This window comes from Elaeis guineensis, chromosome 16 (assembly GCF_000442705.2).
Source record: "Elaeis guineensis isolate ETL-2024a chromosome 16, EG11, whole genome shotgun sequence".
Lineage (NCBI taxonomy): Eukaryota > Viridiplantae > Streptophyta > Magnoliopsida > Arecales > Arecaceae > Elaeis > Elaeis guineensis.
In genome coordinates, this window is record NC_026008.2 from 17,246,450 (window position 1) to 17,268,450 (window position 22,001).

Sequence of the window (22,001 nt, forward strand, 5' to 3'; positions counted from 1 at the left end):
TTAGCTATTGCCTTCTTCCTTTCCAGTGCATAACCTCGGATTTTTTTCTTCATCGACCAATATTTGGGATCAACAGCTAGACGGTGTTCCATGACTTCCGCATCAATCCCTAACATGTCCGCCAGAACCCAAGCAAAAATATCCATATTCTTTTGTAGAAAATTGATGAGCTGTGTTCGTACCTCTTCTCCCAGGATGGAGTCGATCTTCACCACATGCTCTTCATCCCCATCATTCAAAAGAATCGAGATAAGATCTTCAATTGGCTCACCCCGTTCTTCAGCAAGGTCATCGCGGGTGTCTAATCCATCAACTGGACAGGGGTCAAACCGACAATTTCTTTGTAAGGATATGTTATAGCAGTGTCTTGCCAGGACTTGATCCCCTCTGACCTCTCCGACCCCTTGGCTTGTAGAAAATTTCAATTTCAAATGGTAAGTCAATACCATAGCTCGGAGGGCGTTGAGGCCAGGTCGGTCGAGTATTGCGTTGTAGGCAGACGGCACCCTTACTACCAGGAAATCCACTTGCGCTCTAGATTATTTCAGACACCGACCTGCAACTATGGTCAAAGTTATTACTCCTTCCACTGGCACAGCATCGCCAGTGAATCCTGCCAATGGGGAGCTTATCGGCCCTAATCGATCATCCAAAATGGATATTTTTGAGAATGCATCGTAAAATAAAATATCGGCTGAGCTTTCATTATCAACAAGAATACGGCGTACATCATAGTCAGCAATATTTAAAGAAACTACGACTGCATCATTATGGGGGAATTGAATCCCCTGGGCATCTTCTTCAGTAAAGGTTATAGATTCTTCAGTCCTCTACCGCTTGGGCGGTCCAGCCGATCCACTAGCTGCTCCCTGTCGGGGTCCTCCAAAGATGGTGTTGATGATCCCGATTGGAGGCCGATCTTCAGGCTGTTCTTTCCTCCTTGGCGGCTCTGGTTGTGGTAGGGCCCTCGGCCGATCTTCTCCACCTTCAGGCCGGTGTCGGATGAATCTGTTGAGCCGACCTCATCTGATGAGCTCCTCGATCTCATCTCAGAGCTGAATACACTCCTCCGTGTCATGACCGTGGTCACGATGATAGAGGCAGAACTTGTTAGAATTACGCTTCTCGGGGTATGTGTGCATCTTTTCTGGCCTTGGCAGCTGCTCCCTGATTTTCATCAGCACTTAAGTTTTTGGAGCATTGAGAGAGGCATAGCTGTGGAATCTTCTTGGGGGAGAGCTCCGTCAAACTCTGTGGTCTGGGCTTCTCTGCCTATGAGCTCAAGGGGGAGTTCAGGCATGCTTGTGTCCAGGGAGAGTCCGAGAACGTCGTCGAGCTTCATCCGATCCTTTTTCAGCTATGGGCTTGCTGGAGTCATCTGCCTGCCACTCCTTCGCAGCCTCCTCATCCTTTAGCTTGAAGGCTTCCTCTGCTCGGGTATATCCTTCAGTCCGAGCCAGTAAATCAGCGAAGTCCCTAGGATACTTCTTTTCCAGAAAAAATAGAAGGTCATTCTTTCGAAGACCGCTCTTCAGGGCGGCCATTGCAACTGATTGGTCCAAGTTTCAGACCTCCAATGCGGTGGCATTAAAATGGTTGACATAAGCTCGGATGGATTCTCCCTCCTTCTGCTTGATGTTGATGAGGGACTCCGAACCTCTCTGGGGATGTTGGTTGCTGACAAAATGAGCTGCAAATTGGTAGCTCATTTGATCAAAGGAGAAGATAGTACCTGACTTCAGTGTCGAGTACCAATTTCTTACTGCTCCGTTCAAGATAGATGGGAAAGCTCGGCACAGGATGGTGTCCGACGTGACGTGGAGCAGCATCATTGTCCGGAAGGCCTCCAGGTGATCAACCGAATCTGAGGTCCCATTGTAGCTCTCAAATTGGGGGAGCTTGAAGTTTGATGGGATTGGTTCCTACATAATCATTTGAGAAAAAGGAGGGTCAGTACAGATATCCTCACTGTAAGCAGGGGGAGCATGGTGGAGCTCTTCGATCCGTCAGTTCATCTCTCGAAATCTTTGATCTAGGAGATCCTCTCGATCATGAATCTTGATGGTCTTCTGACAGAACAGAGGTAGGGACCCTCCGGGGGTGGAATCGTAATCAGATAGAGGGCTCTCCACCTTCTGCTTCCCTTTTTTGGGGGATACAGGGCGACTGGCCCAAGTGGGCCGCCCGATCGCTGGATTCTAGAACTCCGACGATGCTCTTTCCAGCTGCACAGATACCTGTGATTGCTGCTGCTGCTGCATGGCCTGCACCACTTCGGTGAGGCCCCTGACCTACTGAACTAGCAAGTCAAACTGCTCCATGCCGACTGCCGTTGCCGGAGGAAGAGCCTGAGAAATTGGAGTTGAGGCCGGAGCTGGTGGATCTTGCTGAGATCTGGCCATGGAGGCCGTAGATCGCCTGGTGGATGCCTTTCGGAGAGGCATCAGGTTGGGATCTGGCCGGAGAAGAAGAAGAAGATGTCAAAGAAGATGATCGAAGATAGTCCCGTTGAGTACTCCTTTAAGAATAAGGATCCTGTGAAGACATAGGCCCTTGCTCTAGCACTAATTCTGTTGGTGTAGAATTTTACCGATGCTGGAGAAGTTGGAGTCGAGGGGATCACTGTCACCATCGAAACCTGCAAAGAAAGTCTAAACCAGAGTTGGGGGTGCTCCAGCAAGATCCTCTGACGCTCAAGTCAGTACTCTGCTTCAACAGAAATGGAGCACTCGATTGGGATTTTTAGCAGAGTTTAGAGATAGTACTTAGAGCTTAGAGGAGAATGTATCTGGGGGGTCTCTTTTATAGGTGAGAGAGCGTAACCGATTGACAGCGACGTCCGTAACTGCCTGGTAGTGGGCCGTTCAGGGCCACGTGAAGTTTGTTATGGAGAGTGGAGTGGTGTCCGTTGTCGCGACTTGTCGGAGAGTGGTGGGGCCACGTGGACTTTGTTATAGAGAGTGGAGTGGTGTCCATTGTCGTGACTTGTCGGAGAGTTCAGGCCGGATGGTTGAAGCTCGATTGGGATGTCTGGTGTAGCAAAATAGCTCTCTGTCTCAGCATTCTGAGAGAAGCTCGAATGTTTTTGAGGTTGCTGACGGGCTGCTGTTGGATGCCTTAGGCGTTGATACCGTAGACGGAAGTCATCTGTTGTAGAAGCCCGAACGAAAACTTTATGTTGGAGAAATCTGGTTGGAGTCTGATTGCTAGAGAAGTTTGTCTAAAATTTATCTGATGTAGAAGCTTGTCTGAAGACTGTCCACTGGAGAGGTCCGGTTGCATGAGGGATCCGGTAGAAGGTCGACCGATAGCAAAATTTGAAAGGTGTTGTGGAAGTTCGTCTGCTAGAGGAGTTCGAAGGGAATTTGTCCGTTGGAGGGGTCTGGTCGGCACTGTTGAAGTCCGATTGGCACTGTTGAAGGTTGATGGCTGGAGAGGTACGGAAGACATCAGAGACAGTCGGTCATTGTAGAAATTCGGCTGCTGGAGCCCATCCGTTGTAGAAGTTCATCTGGAATCCATCCACTGTAGAAGTTCGGACGAAGTCTGGTTCTTACAGAAGTCCGAAAGGAGGCCGCTTACTGTAGAAGCTCGGATGGAGATCGGTTGCTGTGGAAGCCTGGGTGGAGACCGCTTATTGCAGAAGCTTGGATAAAGTCCACTTGCAATAGAAGTTCGATCAAAATTCGCTTACTGCAAAGCCTCAGATGAAATTCGGAAGGCGATCGACCATTGTAGGAACTGGATGGAGTCTGGTTACTGTAGAAGTCCTGCTGCTGGAGAAGCCTGGACATTGATGAAGTAAGAAGCTCGGAGTAAATTTGATCGTGACAAGAGGAAGTCTGAAAAAGATTCAGAGAGTAGTCGATCACTGTAGAAAATCAGCTGATAGTGAAGCCCAGAGAGCATTTGGAGCAGTCCGATAGACGACTGAAGGAGCTCAATATTGGAGAAGTCCAGAGGGTATGATATGAGTTTGTCCGTTGGAGGAGTCCGGAGGACACCGTGGAAGGTCGACTGGTGGAGGAGTCCGGATGGTACTGTGGAAGCTCGGACGGTCGGGGAAGTTCAGAAAGATGCCGCACAAGGTCGGAAGCTGGAAGAGTCCTAGGAGGGTTGGCCTCTTACGAACTTCGACTGGGATTATTTTATACCCAACAACACTAATTTGAAATTTGTAGGATATACTGATTCTAGTTTCTAGTCAGATTGTGATGACAGTAGAAGTATATCAGGCTATCTATTTACTTTAAATGGAGGAGCTATTTGCTAGAAGAGTTTCAAGCAATATACTGTGGTTGATTCTATATGCGAAGTGGAATACAATGCTGCATCGGATGCTGCAAAGGAGACAGTGTGGTTGTGGAAGTTCATCACCGAGCTAGAAGTTACACTTTCTATTGATGGCCCTATCTTGCTGTATTGTGACAGCTTCAGTGCCATAGCTCAAGCGAAAAAGCCAAAGTTGTACCATCGCACCAAGCATGTTCTATGCCACTATCACCTGGTATGAGAGATCGAGGTGACGTCGAGCTTCAGAAGATCGATAAAAAGGAGAACCTAGCCGATCCCTTCACTAAAGCTCCCAGGATCAAAGAGTTCAATGTCATTAAATGGAAGATGGGTATAAGATACTGTCCCGATTGGCTTTAGTTCAAGTGAGAGTTGTGAAAAATTATATCCTAAAATCAATCGTGTGATGATTGAGTTCTTCTTGTATATAAATTATTAATTAATGAATAAAAATTATTCTGATATTTTTTATCACAAACTTACATATTTCTTGAACTCTTGTATTGTGATGAAGTCCTTAGAATTATATTAGGGTATGATAAAGAGAGAATTTATCATGTAGTTCTTAAATATATTCATGATCAAATGATATGTCATTATAGGACGATGACATTTATCGAGTGGAGGTAGTTGTGTGCTATATGAGTTGGTTATCCTCTTAACCAAGGAGTGTTGTGACACTGGTATGGCATACAGATAAGATGTAGGAGTACATTATCACTGAACAAGTGACTCACCTGCTAAGTATTCTGCTGTCAAGAGCTGCTCACAAAGCATATGCGTATAGCTGTCCTTCAGACCTGAGATCACCATAGTAACTTGCAAGCAATTTATTGTGCTTTGATGCCGGACAATCTAGATTTCTAATGCAATGATAGAAGGCTACTGAGTACAGTCAGATACTTACGAAGTCTGTGTGTGGATCAAGATAGGATTGACCCCTTTGGATTATTAGAGTTGATGTATCATTGTATTTTAATTTAGTAAAACCTTGGCTAGAGTAACTCATGAGATGGATTTGAAAGGTTGAAATACAATGTGGATGAAGCAATCTCGATTAACAGTTAACATGAGACCATCCTAAAGCATTCAGAGTCAAAAGGATGAATTATACGGTAACCATGTACATATATTTTAAAATATTTTTTTTATGATAATTCGACCTATCTGGATATCGAAAACCATTGCTAGATGGTGTCTCGATTAATGCAGAAATTGATTTTCGTGCTATCGGCTTAGTGTTGGAACCTATAGAGTCACACTCATAAGTCAGACACCATAGAAAAGTATTGGCTTATGTTTATGTGTCCAATTTAGACATACTTGATTTGATTGAACATGTAAGCTAACTTGATTGAAAATTAAGTTATAGGTTAAATGAGATTAAAGAGTTGACTATGTCCAGCTAGCACTACACTTGAGGTTCAGATTTGATCCTGAAGATGAATAGTTTCTAATCAATAATCTATAGAGCATATGAGAGATTGAATTTAAGTACTAATTAATTTTAGATTAGATCTGAATTAATTAGACTTAATTGGATCTAAAATTTTAAGTTAGATTTGGTACAAAATTCCTAAAGAGTTTGGGATTGAAAACTTTTCGAAATTATTTCGAACCAGCTTCGAATTGGATTTGAATTAGATCCATTTTGGATGAGATATCAGAAATTCTACTTGCACTGGGATTTTTCTCTCTCTTGGGCTGACCAGCACCTAGTATGGTGCTGATTGTGGGCATCCCATATGGGTGTAGGAATAGGTGCATTGTGGGTCCCTTGTGTGGTTCCAATTCTATCTCATGTAGGAGTCCTTTCATGAGTATTAGACTGATTCAAAGCATATTTGAATTAGGAGTCCTATACTTATTAGGTTATAGGATTCATCTATAAATAGAGAGGTTCTCTATCTATGGATCATAAAAAACAAATCAGATTGAGAGAAGAGAGAAAGAGAGAGAAAGGCATGAGAAGAGGAAGCCCTTCCTTCCTCCCTTGGCGTCTCCCTATACCACCCCCTTTCTTCATGCTGTGGGACCCATCTTAGGCATTTTCCTTGCTGGTGTGAGGTGTCACACTAGCACCTCTTCTTCCTCATTTGGTTGGGTTGCGAAGGTAATTTGATCGGAGTTCATCCCGCTTTTCTGCGTTGTCCGAAGTGTATGCGAAGTAGAGGGTCTGCACTTCTAGGCCTTTGCAAAGATTTATTTTAGATTTTTGAAGATTTGATCTCTAATTCTACTACTGTCCACGTACAGATTTGATCCTTATTCACGTAGATTTGTAAAAAAAAATTAGATGCAATCTGGGCTATCTGAAGAGAAACAGCTTCCCTTCCCTTCATGACACTACTGCTTGGATGTGATTCCCCCATGCGCGGGATGCAAGGCCCAACCATCCAGCTTTCGAAGTCTGCGAATGTGGGACACGCATCTTGGCCCACCTCATTTGCAATGCTACTCGATCATTTAGAACCCCTATGATGGGAGTCATCTGGATGCCCCGCTGGGGTGGTAGGAGGTTCTGCATCGTGGTTTGCCCCAGATTGGCCCATGGGAATGTGATTTATGACCCGACTACTTGGAGTCAAGCCCTCGATGTGCGGCACATAAGGCCAGGCCATCCGGTGTCTAAATCTTGCAAAGGCAAGATGCGCATCCTGACCCCCCGCCCCCGTTTGCAATGTTGCTCAGTCATTTGGAACCCTCGAATTGGGAGTCTCTGGATGCTCCGTCGGCGTGGTAGGGGGTTCTACATCTCGATTTGCTCTAGCTTGATCCAACGAAACAGGACGCGTGACCCTACTGCTTCAAGTAAGTCCGTGGTGCACGGGATGCGAGTTCTAATCATCCAACATCCAAAGCCCACAAAGCTAGGATGCTGGTCCCAGCCCCCCTATTTGCAATGCTGCTCGATCATTTGGAAACCTCGAGGTGGGATTTGGCCAGATGCTACACATGGGTGGTATGGGGTGTGGCTATTCACATCCCCACTAGCTTGGCCCATTGCAAAGGGATGCTCGACCCTTCTGCCTTGGATGCCTATCCCTGGCATGTGGGTCGCATTGCCTGATCGTCTGCCTCACGAATCCCGCATGTGTGGGGAGCGTGTCCAGGCCCTCCCCATTTGCAGTGCTGCTCGGCACTTTGGCACCCCCAGGGTGGGATTTGCCCAGATTCCCTTCTGGGATGGTAGGGGTTGCCCCTTCTCCGGCATGCACCATGGGCCTGTGGTGCATGTGCGGACGTGGGATGGTGTTTGATGGCTGGGTTGAGCTCATGCTTCCCATCTGTAGAGTCAATCTCCCCATTCACCTTTGGGGTCGTCTTTGCAGCCGTGCATGCACGGACTTGGGGCGGTTCCCGTTGGCTGGGTTGACCCTATTCTCCCTATCCTTGGGCTCCTCCCCCCTCGCCCCTTCGGTTGGTTCCATGGCCTTATGCATGTGGACTATGAATTGTGCTTCACCCACGGATATTTTGGTAGCACGGCCATGGGTGTCCGGACTTTGATGATGTTGGATGGCTTGATTGGGCTCTCCTTGCCTTTCCTTGCTCTATGTCACTCCCCATATATTTTCACCTGATTAGGTGGCCACGCATGCGTAGAGATGGGATGGTGTTCATTGGCAGTGTTGGCCTCGTGCTATCCACCCATGGGCTCCATCCTCCCCTCACCCCTTTCATTGGTTCCACGGCTCCTCATGTGCGGACCTCAGATTGTGCGCCCACCACAAATATTTTGGCAACGCGGCCATGCATGCACACACTTGGATGGTGTTTGATGGCTTGATTGAGCTCCCTTTCCCCATCCTTGGTCTCGATCCCTCCCCACATTCTGGCTCGATTATGTGGCCGCACGCATGCAGACACGAGACGATGTTCGTTGGCAAGGTCGGTGCCATGTGACCTATCCAAGGGCTCCTTCCTCCCTTGCCCCTTCGATTGGTTCTGTGGCCCTTTGTGCATGGACGACGGATTGTGCCCCCCAACAAATATTTTGGTAACATGGTCGTGGGTGTGTGGACTTGGATGGCATTGGATGGTTCGACTGAATTTTCCTTTCCCGTCTATGGTCTCGGTCCCTCCCCACATTTTGGCTCGATTATGCAGCTGTGCGTGCACGAACATGGGATGGTGTTCATTGGCAAGGTTGGTCCTATGCGACCTATCCATGGGATGCATCCCCCCTCACCCCTTTAGTTGGTTTTGAGGCCCATCGTGCACGAACATTGGTTTGTCCACCCCAACAAATATTTTGATAATGCGGCCATGTGCGCATGGACTTGGATGGTGTTGGATGGCTCGATTGAGCTCTCTTTCCTTAATGAACCTCCTTACATTTTTGATGGATTACACGACCATGCATGCGTGGACATGTGATGGTGTTCTTTGGCAGGGTTGGCTCGTGCGACCTATCCATGGGTCCAACCCACTCGCCCCTTCATTCAGTTCCATGGCCCTTCTTGCACTGATGTCGGATTATGCCCCCCCAACAAATGTTTCGGTAATGTGGCCGCTTGTGCATGGACTTGGACGACATTGGATGGCTCGATTGAATTTTCCTTCCTTGACCATGGTCTCGGTCCCTCCCCACATTTTGGCTAGATTATGCAGCTACGTGCACATGGACATGGGATGGTGTTCTTTGACAGGGCTGTGCCCGTGCAACCTGTCCATGGGCTCTATCCCACTCGCCCCTTCGTTCGGTTCCGTGGCCCTTCTTGTGCAGAAGTCAGATTGTGCCCCCCCAACAAATACTTCGATAATGTGGCCACTTGCGTGCAGACTTGGACAGTGTTGGATGGCTCGATTGAATTCTCCTTCCCCGACCATGGTCTCGGTCCCTCCCCACATTTTGGTTCAATTATGCAGCTGCGCATGCACGGACATGGGATGGTGCTTGTGGGTAGGTTGGTCCTGTGTGACCTATCCATGGGCTCCGTGCCTCTTCGCCCCTTCGGTCGGTTTTGTGGCCCTTTGTGCATGGACATCGGATTTTGTATCCCAACAAATATTTTAGTAATGCGACTGCACACATGTGGACTTGACTTGTTGGGCATATTCCTTTCACAAGTTATCATGCAATTCAATCCTTCGATCATCCTACATCCTGAATATGTTTGTAAGTGTTGCCCAGCTATGCAACCCAAGTGGGGGGGTGAATTGGGTTTCTAAAAATTTTAAGCTTAACTTATGACTTATGAGAAATGTTTGATAAAGCTAAATAAATATGGAGAGTAAAATTAATTCAAGGCTAATGGCTAAAAGCTAGAATGCAAGAGAATAATGAAAAGTTAAAGAAGAGCAATTAGGCACCCACAAACAAAAGGATTTATAGTGGTTCGGTGCCAACCTTGTACCTACATCCACTCCCCAAGCTCCTACTTGGGAATTTCAATCCACTAATCTTGTATTCAACCCGAATACAAATATCGGAAACTCCGACTCTAGTTATCCCAAGCTAGTCCACTTGTTTCTTGGATACAAGCCAACCCTATACACTCCGATTCAAGGTTCGGATCAATCTTTCCTTATTTTGGAACCCTTCCAAAACAAAAACAATAACACAAACAAAGTAAAATAATGAATAGCACAAGAAAGCTCCTTTAATGAGCGAATATGATTTTAAATACACTTTACTCAAAGAGAAGAAGACCCTTTTTGATTTTTTCAAGGTGGTTGGAGACTAGAATGTGCACTTGAGGAGTTGGTGAGCTTGGATCAAAGGCTTCTTGAATGGTTTGAGTGAGCTTTTGCTTAGGGCTGAAAAGTTTGCTTGAAATTCTTTTTTCAAAATCTCTCTTCTTGATACTTCTCTCTTTTGTTCTTCTTATTGATTTCCATATTTTTGTCCCTTTTATAGCTTTAAAAAATAGTGAAAAATATTCTAGGCTGAAAAAGAGCCGTTAGACTGCATTAAATGAGCATTAAAAGCATTTAAAACGGGTTAAAAACTAGTCGTTGTGGAAAAATCCTGTCACAGGGGTCGACTCATGAGTCGACTCATGCCTGGAGGTCGACTCATGGGTCGACCTCTGTGAAAAATCGTCACAGAAGTGAACGGGATCCATGGTTCTGTAAAACTGGCAAAAAGACCCACAGAGGTCGACTCATGAGTCGACTCATGCCTTGGGGGTCGACTCATGGGTCGACTCACAAGGTGTGCCAAGTCTGTGCCGGCCAGGAATTTCAGCATGCCAGTCATCTCATGTGCCATGAGTCGACTCATAGGTCGACTCATGATTTTCAATCATGCATATCTTTCAAAATACAAGTCCAAAATCAATAAAATTTTCACCATTGGATCACAAATCGTTTGTTCTATCATTTGATACTATCAAATCAGGATTTTGATAAAATTACAATTTTGCCTCTGAAGAGCAATAAGACTTTTTCAAGTGAGAAATATTAGTACCCCTTCAACTGCTTTGTAATCATCAAAATCAATCTAAGAAGCAACAATCTCTCCCTTTTTGATGATGACAAACTATTTGAACAAAAGCATTTATATGAATCAATGATCATGAATTTTAATGAAATGCATTATAGGTAGTTTGAAGATAAATAGAAAATTTACTACCAACTTATAAGTGCATTTGCTTGAAAAGAAGATTGATTCTTTTGGCATGTGATACATGTGCCCATTTGCATAAATAATTTGCCCATTGCTTAATGATTTGAAAATTTGCTCATTTGATTATGTGATTTTGGTATCATAATAAAAAATTTATTTTTATTATCAGAGCAAAGCAGAATTTATATTAGGATTTGAAAATTGCGTGTTTGAAAATATCTCATTTGCTTGTTTTTCAAATTTCTTGAAAATTCGCTCATTCTCATATGATTATTTTAGTTTTAGTATCAGAGCATGTTTAACAATTAAGTGTATCAATGCATGCCTAAGAATTAATTTTTAAAGCATGTCAGAGCGTGTCAAATTTTAAGATGTATCAGAGCATGTCTAATTTTAAAGCATATCAGAGCATGTCTTAGAAGTAATTTTAAAGGTTGCTCAATTGCTTTGTGCTTAGCAATTCACTCATTTTGTTATCAATCATATATTTTTTTTTAATTTCTCCCAATTCACTCATTTTATTTTTAAGTCATTTAATAATCTTGCTTTTGATATTTTTCTTTAATTTCTCTCCCTTTTTGACATCATCAAACATTGTTAACTCCCCCTCTTTTTTGAATACATTTTCTCTTTAGTGTTTCTTCAAACTTTTTGTGCTAATCATTAATGTTTACTCCCCCTGAATACAGCAATCATAAAACAAAATATGCCATTGAGTACCATAGATATGAATTAGCAACAAAGAGAAGATATATAATCAAAAGATGATTGATACCATTACAAAGAGTAGATATATAATTAAAAGATGATTAAAACCATAGTTGTTTCAATACATATTTTATAATATAAAAGTCAACTAGTTAACATCATTACATGGCCCAAATGACAGATCCTAGAAAGAACAACAGACATGACTAAACAACAAGGATCTAGTAGAGCTCATGACTCTATGGATCAGAATCAGATGTATCAGAGATGGGGTGGGGAGATGATGGATCACGACCAGGGACTCATCCTCTACCCCGTCTGCCTCTGCCACGAGTAGAGGTGCTAGCACGAGTAGGTGGGCGAGATGATCCTGAAGGCTGAGAACGTTTAGAGGCCAAAGACTGGACTGCAAGAGAGAGCCTGATGGAATCAAGAACGTTCAGAGCTCTCGAAACAGACTGAAGCAGTGCAGTGAACTGTGTAGAAGCATGCTCACTTGAGCCTCTGATCTTTCTCCTCAAGAAATCAAAACCACCCTCCAAAACACCTCTGAGTCTGCCAGCCTCCGCAGTTAGGTCTGTGACCTCAATAGTGCACTCCTGTGGCTGAGGATGGGCCAAAGCTAAGACTTGCGCCTGCAAGTCAAGTACTCTCCCAGTCAGTCTCAAAATGTAATCCTTGAGCTGCTAAATCCGAACTGACTGATCTGTGATCATCTGAAATACAATGGAGATATGGGGGATCAAGGTCTGATCAGATGCATCTAATGATGTGGATCCTAGTGCAAATGCAGAAGTGCTCCACTGACGAGAAAGCAAGAAAGCCACACGCTAAGAAATCTGCTCAATCTGATCATCAGCCAATCTGAACTCTGAGGGAGGTGCTCTGCTGTCTAGCTGCTGAACTAGTGTGTGCCTTCTGGTGGACTTTGAAGGGCCAGCCTCTGGATCTGAAACAAACTGGATATCTGGAGATGCTACCCTGAAGTCATGGAGAGGTGATGAGGGACCTTCTTCCTCAGCTCTGTCCTCAATTCTGTCCTCAGCTCTCTCCTCAGCTCTTTCTTCTGTACCCTTGATCCAACCACCATCAATCCTAGTGAATCCCATGTGGTGCAGAGTGTGTTGGTTGATGGTGTCAGCGTGAGAAAGCCTAGCAGATGCCTCCCCCTCAAAACTGACTCCAAATCTCCTAAAAACTAGTGTGAGGGCCATACCAAAAGGCAGATGTGCCTTGGATCTATTCAGTGTTTCTCTCATGGCCTCAATCATTAAAGCAGGGAGGTTTAAGGGGGTTTGGGTGATCACATGAAACATTATGCATATGTCTCGGTCAGAAAGGAGGTCATGTCTACCACTTCTCGGGAAGAAAAGCTTTGTCACTAATTGATGTAGAATTCTCATTTCAATTGATAAGATCTTGGCTTTTAATTTATTTAGACTTCCCGAGTAGGTACCTCCTAAAATTTTATTGATCCCTTCTTCCTTCACTGGGAGTTCCATGTTAGAATATCCCTCACAGGGCAAATGCAGAATCTCTCCCAAAATAATAGGATCTAAGCAGATATCAATTCCCTTAACAGTAGAAGTTACTGTTCCATTGCCATAGTGCAGATTTAGATAAAACTCTCTAACCAAGTCTACATATGTAACTTCCTTGAGAGAACAGTAAAATTCCCAACCTTGGTTTTTGATCTTTGACCCAAAGGAGAAACTTTCTTTTTCAAAGAATCTAAAGTCCACATTCTTGCCGGTTTTTACCTTTCTGTCAGAGAGAGAAATTTTGCTAGGGCTAAGAGGAGACTGAGAGGGACCTGGTGCAGACGCTGAAGCCGGAATGGGAGCAGAGGAGGTCTGAGAAGCTTGCTTTTTCCTGCGGACGCCTTCTTCCAGCTCACGGACTGATTTTCTTCTTTGAGGGAGTTTCATCTTTGGTGCCATTCTCACCACAAGAGCAGGCAGGGAGACTCGAAAGATCAAATGGGTGAGGAGAAGGAGGGTTACTAGAGGATGAAAAGGGATTTTGGTGGAGAGAAATGACGATTTTGAGAAGAACGGTGGAAGCTAGGGCACGCTCCAACCACTTCAATCAAGGGAGAAAGATGCGAGAAGCTCCTTTCCCAAGGGGTGATTTGAGGTGGAGATGTGAAGGGAGAATGATCTTGGGCTAAATCCTTGGTTTTGGAGAGAACGAAGATGGGGACGACGAGTCTTGGAGGGAGGAAGATGAAGAAGAAGAAGGGGTCGGCTCATGAACAGGCTTTAAGTTAAAAAGAAAAGAACCCGTGGAAAGTTGGCCAAGAATTTCAAGTATGCCATTGGGTCGACCCTAGGGGGTCGACTCATGATTCACAAAATTTCAGAAAAAATATGAATAAATTCCAAAAAAATTCAAAATTTTGGGAGAAGAAATTTTGTTCAATGACAAGTTGTGAGAATGATAATCTTGAGCTTTTAGGTCCAAGAGAGATGATGAAAATTGAGCTCAAAGAAGTTTTGACATTGATTCCTTGGATTTGGAGAACATTTATGCAAAAGGATCAAGAATTCTTAGATTTCCCCTAATTTCACAGAATCTATCCTCACTAAGGGTCTTTGTAAAGATATCAGCTAATTGATTTTTAGTGCAAATATATTCAAGAATTATATCTTTGTTTTGAACATGTTCTCTTATAAAATGATGTCTTATTTCAATATGTTTAGACCTTGAATATTGAATTGGATTTTTAAATAGATTTATGGCACTAGTGTTGTCACATCTTATGGGTATGTCATTAAGTTTGATACCAAAGTCTTCGAGTTGTTGCTTAATCCATAAGATTTGAGCACAACAACTTCCAGCTGCAATGTATTCGGCCTCAGCCGTAGACAATGCTACCAAATTTTATTTCTTGCTAAACCAGGAGATTAGGTTAACTCCAAGAAATTAGCAAGTTCCACTAGTGCTCTTTCTATCTAATCTACATCCAACAAAATCAGCATCTGAATATCCTAATAAATCAATCAGTGAGTCCTTAGAGTACCATAATCCTAGAGTTTGAGTATCATTTAAATATCTAAGGATTCTTTTAACAGCATTCAAGTGAGACTCTTTAGGATTAGATTGAAATCTAGCATACAAACAAACACTAAACATGATATCAGGCCTACTTGCAGTTAAATATAATAGAGAGCCAATCATACCTCTATAGTATTTTAAGTCTACACATTTACCTTCTTCATCCTTGTCAAGCTTACATGAGGGGCTCATGGGTGTGCCAATTGGTTTGGAGTTCTCCATTCCAAATCTTTTGAGTAATTCCTTGGTGTACTTGCTTTGGGTGATGGAGATTCCTTCCTTTGTTTGTTTGATTTGGAGTCCGAGGAAGAAAGTAAGTTCTCCCATCATGCTCATCTCGAACTCCCCCTGCATGAGCTTAGCAAAGTCTTGACAAAGAGATTCATTAATAGACCCAAAAATAATGTCATCGACATAAATTTGTATAACTAACATATCATTTTGATTTCTTTTAATAAAGAGGGTTGTATCTACATTACTTCTTGAAAAACCATTATTTAGTAAAAATTTGCTTAGCCTATCATACCAAGCCCTAGGTGCTTGTTTTAATCCATATAGAGCTTTATTTAATTTAAAAACATGATTAGGAAAAGCATGATTTTCAAATCTTGGGGGTTGTTCTACATAGACTTCTTCAGCAATATATCCATTCAAAAATATACTTTTGACATCCATTTAAAATAATTTAAATTTCATAAAGCAAGCATATGCAAGTAGAAGTCTAATGGCCTCTAATCTAGCAACAGGTGCAAAGGTCTCATCAAAATCAATTCCTTCTTCTTGATTATAACCTTTAGCAACCAATCTTGCTTTATTTCTTATTACATTTTCATGTTCATCTAATTTGTTCCTAAAGACCCATTTTGTGCCAATTATTGAATAATTTTTAGGTCTTGATACTAAGGTCCATACATTATTTCTTTCAAATTGATTAAGTTCCTCTTGCATTGCATTAATCCAATTATAATCATTTTCAGCTTCTTCAATAGTTTTTGGTTCAAGATGAGATACAAAAGCACAATGATTAAATACTTCTCTAAGTGAAGAATGAGTTTTTACCCCATGCATAGGATCACCAATAATTAGCTCCTTAGGGTGATTGTGAACATACCTCCATTCTTTGGGTAGGTCATTTGTACCTTGAGGTTATTCTTGATGTTCTTCACCTCCCTCATCCTGTTTGTCTTCATGTTCCTTATCCTCTTGAATTGTTGAATCTTTCAGAGTGATCTCCTTCATTCCTTCTATAAGAGGATCTGCATCATCAACACCTTCATTCTTCCTTGAAGGAAGATCGTTAGATTCATCAAAGACAACATGTATGGACTCCTCTACTACTAAAGTTCTTTTGTTAAAAACTCTAAAAGCTTTACTAGTGGAGGAGTAACCAAGAAAGATTGCTTCATCTGATTTTGTATCAATTTTTCCAAATCTTTCTTTACCATTATTTAACACAAAACATCGGCAACCAAAAATATAAAAATAAGCAATATTAGGTTTTCTTTCTTTCCAAAGCTCATAGGGGGTTTTCTTTAAAATTTGTCTAATCAAAGCACGATTTAAAATGTAACATGCTGTGTTGATTGCTTCCACCCAAAAATATCTTGGAAGGTTGCTTTCACAAAGTATGGTACGGGCTATTTCTTCTAAGGTTCTGTTTTTCCTTTCTACTACCCCATTTTGTTGGGGTGTCCTAGGAGCAGAGAAGTTATGGCCAATTCCCTTTTCATCATAAAAGTTTTCAAAGTCTTGATTTTCAAATTCAGTTCCATGATCGCTTCGAATATTTTGAATTGAAAATCCTTTCTCATTAGTGACTTTTCGATAAAATTTAGTGAAAACATGAAAAGTTTCATCTTTATGTGCTAAAAAGAAAACCCAAGTTAAACGAGAGTAATCATCTATAATTATAAAACCATATCATTTTCCTCCTAGACTTGTGGTTCTAGTAGGTCCAAATAAGTCCATATGCAAAAGCTCTAAAGGTCTAGAGGTTGAAACAATATTTTTGGATTTAAATTAAACTCTTGTTTGTTTACCTAGTTGGCATGCATAACAAATTCTATCCTTTTCAAAATTCAGTTTTGGCAAACCAAGAACTAATTCTTTCTTAATTAATTTTGAAAGAGAATGCATGCTAATGTGTGCAAGTCTGCGATGCCAAAGCCAACTAGTCTCATTAATTTTAGCATTCAAGAATACTAGGCATTGCATGTTTATTTTGGCTAAATCATTTAAATCTACCATATAAATATTACCATGTCTATGTCCAATAAATTTAATGCCATCATTAATAGGACTAGTTACAATGCACACAGACGATTCAAAAATAACTTTATATCCTTTATCACAAAATTGACTAATGCTTAGTAAATTATGCTTTAAACCATCTACTAACAAAACATTTTCAATGTATTTGGAGGGAGTGATACCAATGTTACCTATACTGATGATCTTTCCTTTGCCATTGTCTCCAAAGGTGACCATCCCTCCATCTTTAGCATCAAGAGTGATGAATTGGGATTCATCACCAATCATGTGTCTCGAGCATCCACTGTCAAGATACCATTTTCTGTTTCCTCCTTGGGATGCTAGACACACCTGCAAGCAAAAGTCAAGTTTTTATTTTAGGTACCCAAGCTTTCTTGGGTCCTTTTTGGTTAGTCATAATGGTTCCTTTTGGAACCCATATTTTCTTTACAGTTGAGTTTGCAGACTTGTTAGAGAAGCAAGTGTATGACTTATGTCCTACTCTACTACATTTGAAGCAAGTAATATTAGAAGACTTGTTACTTAAAAAGTTTACATAAATATTTTTCAGATATTTTTGTTTCTTCAAGGGGTTATAGCCAAGTCCAGCCTTATCATACACGGCTTTTTGATTATCAAGTATCATATTAAGTTTATTTGAACTCAAGGTAAATTTTTCTACTATTGGTTTTAGCTTGGCAATTTTATTCTTTAAACTTTGATTTTCTTGAAGCAGGGTGGATTTTTCAATTGAAATATTTTCATTTTATTTCAATAAAGATTAATTTTTCAATTTTAGATCTTTGTTCTTCATCCCAAGTTTCTTTAATTCATCAACTAAATCATAAAAAGCTTCATGTAATTCTTCAAATGTAAAGTCACTAGGAGTTTCAGAAATTACCTCATTTTCGTGTGCCATAAGGCACAGGTTGGCTTGTTTGGTTGAGTTTTTCTCGTCGGAGCTTGAGTCATCACTCGCACTCCAAGTGGCCATCATGGCCTTCTTCTTGTACTTCTTGGGACCTTTCTTCAGTTGTGGGCATTCGGATTTGAAGTGTCCCGGCTTCTTGCATTCGTAGCAGATAAGGGGTTGGTCTTTCTCTTTTTCTTTGCTCTGTTCTCCTTTTGTGAATGGCCTCTTCCTCATCCCTTGTTTCTTTTTTCTCAAAAATTTCTTGAATCTTCGGGTAATGAGTGCCATCTCTTCATCCGGTTCTTCATCTTCAGTGTCATCAGTTTCTTCATCTGGTGGAGCTGTGGATTTGAGGGTAATTGTTCTTTTCTTTTTGACTTCTTCCTCTTGATGTTGCTTCATGCTTAGCTCATGAGTCATCAATGATCCAAGAAGCTCTTCCAAGGGTAGAACGTTCAAGTCCTTAGCTTCTTGGATGGCAGTCACTTTGGCTTCCCAAGTTCTTGGTAAGGACCTGAGAATCTTTCTTACAAGCTCACTGTTAGTATAAGACTTACCAAGACTCTTTAAACCATTAATAATATCAGTAAAGTGAGTAAACATTCCAGTTATGGACTCATCATGCTCCATTTTAAATAATTCATATTTATGCACAAGCATGTTGATTTTAGACTCCTTTACTTGATTGGTTCCCTCAGGGTTACTTCTAATCTATCCCATATTTCTTTAGCAGATGAGCAAGTAGAAATGCGATTAAATTCGTTAGCATCAAGAGCACAATAAAGAACATTCATTGCTTTAGTATTTAATTGGGCCATCTTCTTATCAACCTCATCCCATTCTTTCTCGGGTTTGGCTGATTCCTCACCATTTATAATTTTAGTGGGTGTGTGAGAACCGTTCACTATGATACTCCATGTATCATAGTCGAGTGCTTGAATGAATATTTTCATCCGAGCTTTCCAATAGGTGTAATTAGACCCATTGAAAAGTGGAAGTCGGTTGGTGGATTGCCCCTCGGCTAGAGAAGTGCCGACATGAGTTGCCATAGATCTTTGGCTCTTTGATTGTTTAGATCAAAGAAGGGCTAGAGCACCGGGCTCTGATACCACTTATTGCCCAGCTATGCAACCCAAGAGGGGGGGTGAATTGGGTTTCTAAAAATTTTAAGCTTAACTTATGACTTATGAGAAATGTTTGACAAAGCTAAATAAATATGGAGAGTAAAATTAATTCAAGGCTAATGGCTAAAAGCTAGAATGCAAGAGAATAATGAAAAGTTAAAGAAGAGCAATTAGGCACCCACAAATAAAAGAATTTATAGTGGTTCGGTGCCAACCTTGCACCTACATCCACTCCCCAAGCTCCTACTTGGAAATTTCAATCCACTAATCTTGTATTCAACCCAAATACAAATGTCGGAAACTCTGACTCTAGCTATCCCAAGCTAGTCCACTTATTTTCCGGGTACAAGCCAATCCTATACACTCTGATTCAAGGTTTGGATCAACCTTCCCTTATTTTGGAACCCTTCCAAAACAAAAATAATAACACAAACAAAGTAAAATAATGAATAGCACAAGAAAGCTCTTTTAATGAGCGAATATGACTTTAAATATACTTTACTCAAAGAGAAGAAGACCCTTTTTGATTTTCTCAAGGTGGTTGGAGACTAGAATGTGCACTTGAGGAGTTGGTGAGCTTGGATCAAAGGCTTCTTGAATGGTTTGAGTGAGCTTTTGCTTAGGGCTGAAAAATTTGTTTGAAATCTCTTTTTCAAAATCTCTCTTCTTAATACTTCTCTCTTTTATTCTTCTTGTCGATTTTCACATTTTTGTCCCTTTTATAGCTTTAAAAAATAGTGAAAAATATTCTAGGCTGAAAAAGAGCCATTAGACTGCATTAAATGAGCATTAAAAGTATTTAAAATGGGTTAAAAACTAGCCGTTGTAGAAAAATTCCATCACAGGAGTCGACTCATGAGTCGACTCATGCCTGGGGGTCGACTCATAGGTCGACCTCTATGGAAAATCATCACAGAAGTGAACGAGATCCATGGTTCTGTAAAACTGGCAAAAAGACCTGTAGAGGTCGACTCATGAGTCGACTCATGCCTTGGGGGTCGACTCATGGGTCGACTCACAGAGTGTGCCAAGTCTGTGCCGGCCAGGAATTTCAGCGTGCCAGTCATCTCATGTGCCATGAGTCGACTCATGGGTCGACTCATGATTTTCAATCATGCATATCTTTCAAAATACAAGTCCAAAATCAATAAAATTTTCATCATTGGATCACAAATCTTTTGTTCTATTATTTGATACTATCAAATCAGGGTTTTGATAAAATTATAATTTTGCCCCTGAAGAGCAATAAGACTTTTTCAAGTGAGAAATATTAGTACCCCTTCAACTGCTTTGTAATCATCAAAATTAATCTAAGGAGCAATAGTAAGTATGGAATCATGTCAAACTCAATATATATTTTTATTGATTCTTCATCAATTAATGATAACTTTAATGAAGCATTAGAATCCTTATCTAATCTTCATCTGCGTTAGCCAAAATCTTTTTGAGTTATCTAGAGTTGAGAATACATAGAATGTCATCTCTTCTTACGAGGAGTGATGGATTCCTTATTGACCTACTTACAACCTTTATATATATTCTACCATATCCAGAACACCCTGTTCATGACTTAATGCCATGATTGAGTATGAACCCAAAACATTGATTCATATGCATAAGGTTCCATAGTAGTCTCAAGTCTAAAGATCATTGCACAACTCCCACTTAGAGAATCATCTTTTGATATGCATGTAAGGCTCCATAACATATTCTCTATCAGTGGATCAATTCAGTGAATTCATTCCTTAATAAGCATCCATATCCTTGTATTAGTGTCCTCACATAAGTGGCTTGTGAGAACAACTACCCTCTCCATCGAGCATATATAGGATGTGCCAGTCTTTTCGAAATATTGATTTCCAACTCAATGTTCCTATGATCAGAAACATTTAAGATTAGGATTTTAGATCTCACAGACATAACCCATTCGTGTCCTATAAAATCATTACCTTAAACTTTGGGATTCATCATAATCTTTTATAGAAAGATGCAACTAAAATGATGAATCAAAATGCCTCATTTTATTTATATCAAAACAAAGATCATTACATGTGTTGGAAGAATATACAGATAAGTCTCATCATACCATCCTTGTGATTGGCTTGTAGGACACTTATTATTTCAATCTCTCTTTTGCACTAAAGCCAATCACCTTTGTGTTTTAATCCCATACAATCAAGATAGCGATCAAATAGTTGCTGCGGTAAGATCTTAGTGAATGGGTCTGTTATATTGTTCTTACCCTCAACTCATTCTAATATAATATCTTATCTTTTGACAATCTCTCGAATGAGGTGGAAACCTTTAAGGATGTGCTTTGATCTATGATGAGATCTTGGTTCCTTAGCTTGGATGACAGCACCAGTGTTGTCATAATAGAGTGGCACTGATCCTTCTATCACAGGAATAACTCTCAATTCTATGATGAGCTTCTTCATCCAAACTGCTTCCTTGGTGGCTTCACTAGTAGTGATGTACTCTACCTCAGTGGTTAAGTCAATTACTGTCTGCTGCTTGAAACTTTTTTAACTCACTACTCCTCCATTCAGGGTAAACACATGCCCTAAAATTGACTTGCTATCATCTAATAGAAAACTAGAATCAGTATATCCTTCTAGTTTCAACTCTAATCCTCCATATATTAGAAAAACATCTTTATTTCTTCTCAGATACTTAATAATATTTTTCATAACTTTCTAATGATCTTCTCCTAGATCTACCGGATACTTGTTGACTATGCCTTCCAAAGCACAAGGGATATAATTAATTCTTTCTCTTTTTTCTAGTGTCTTAGGAGATATCTTTTTATAGAAACGTATTCTTTGACTTATGGGCAAGTAACCTTTTTTACTTCTCTCCATGTTGAATCTCTTCAACACCAAATCAATGTACCTAAATAGGGACAAGCCTAACATCCTGTTAAATCTATCTCTATAGACTTTATTCCTAGACTATAGGATGCTTCATCCAAATATTTCATAGAAAATTTATTAGATAGCCAAGTTTTGACTGACTGAAGCATTGGGATATCATTCCCAATCAGTAGTATGTCATCGACATACAATACCAAAAAGACTAAGGT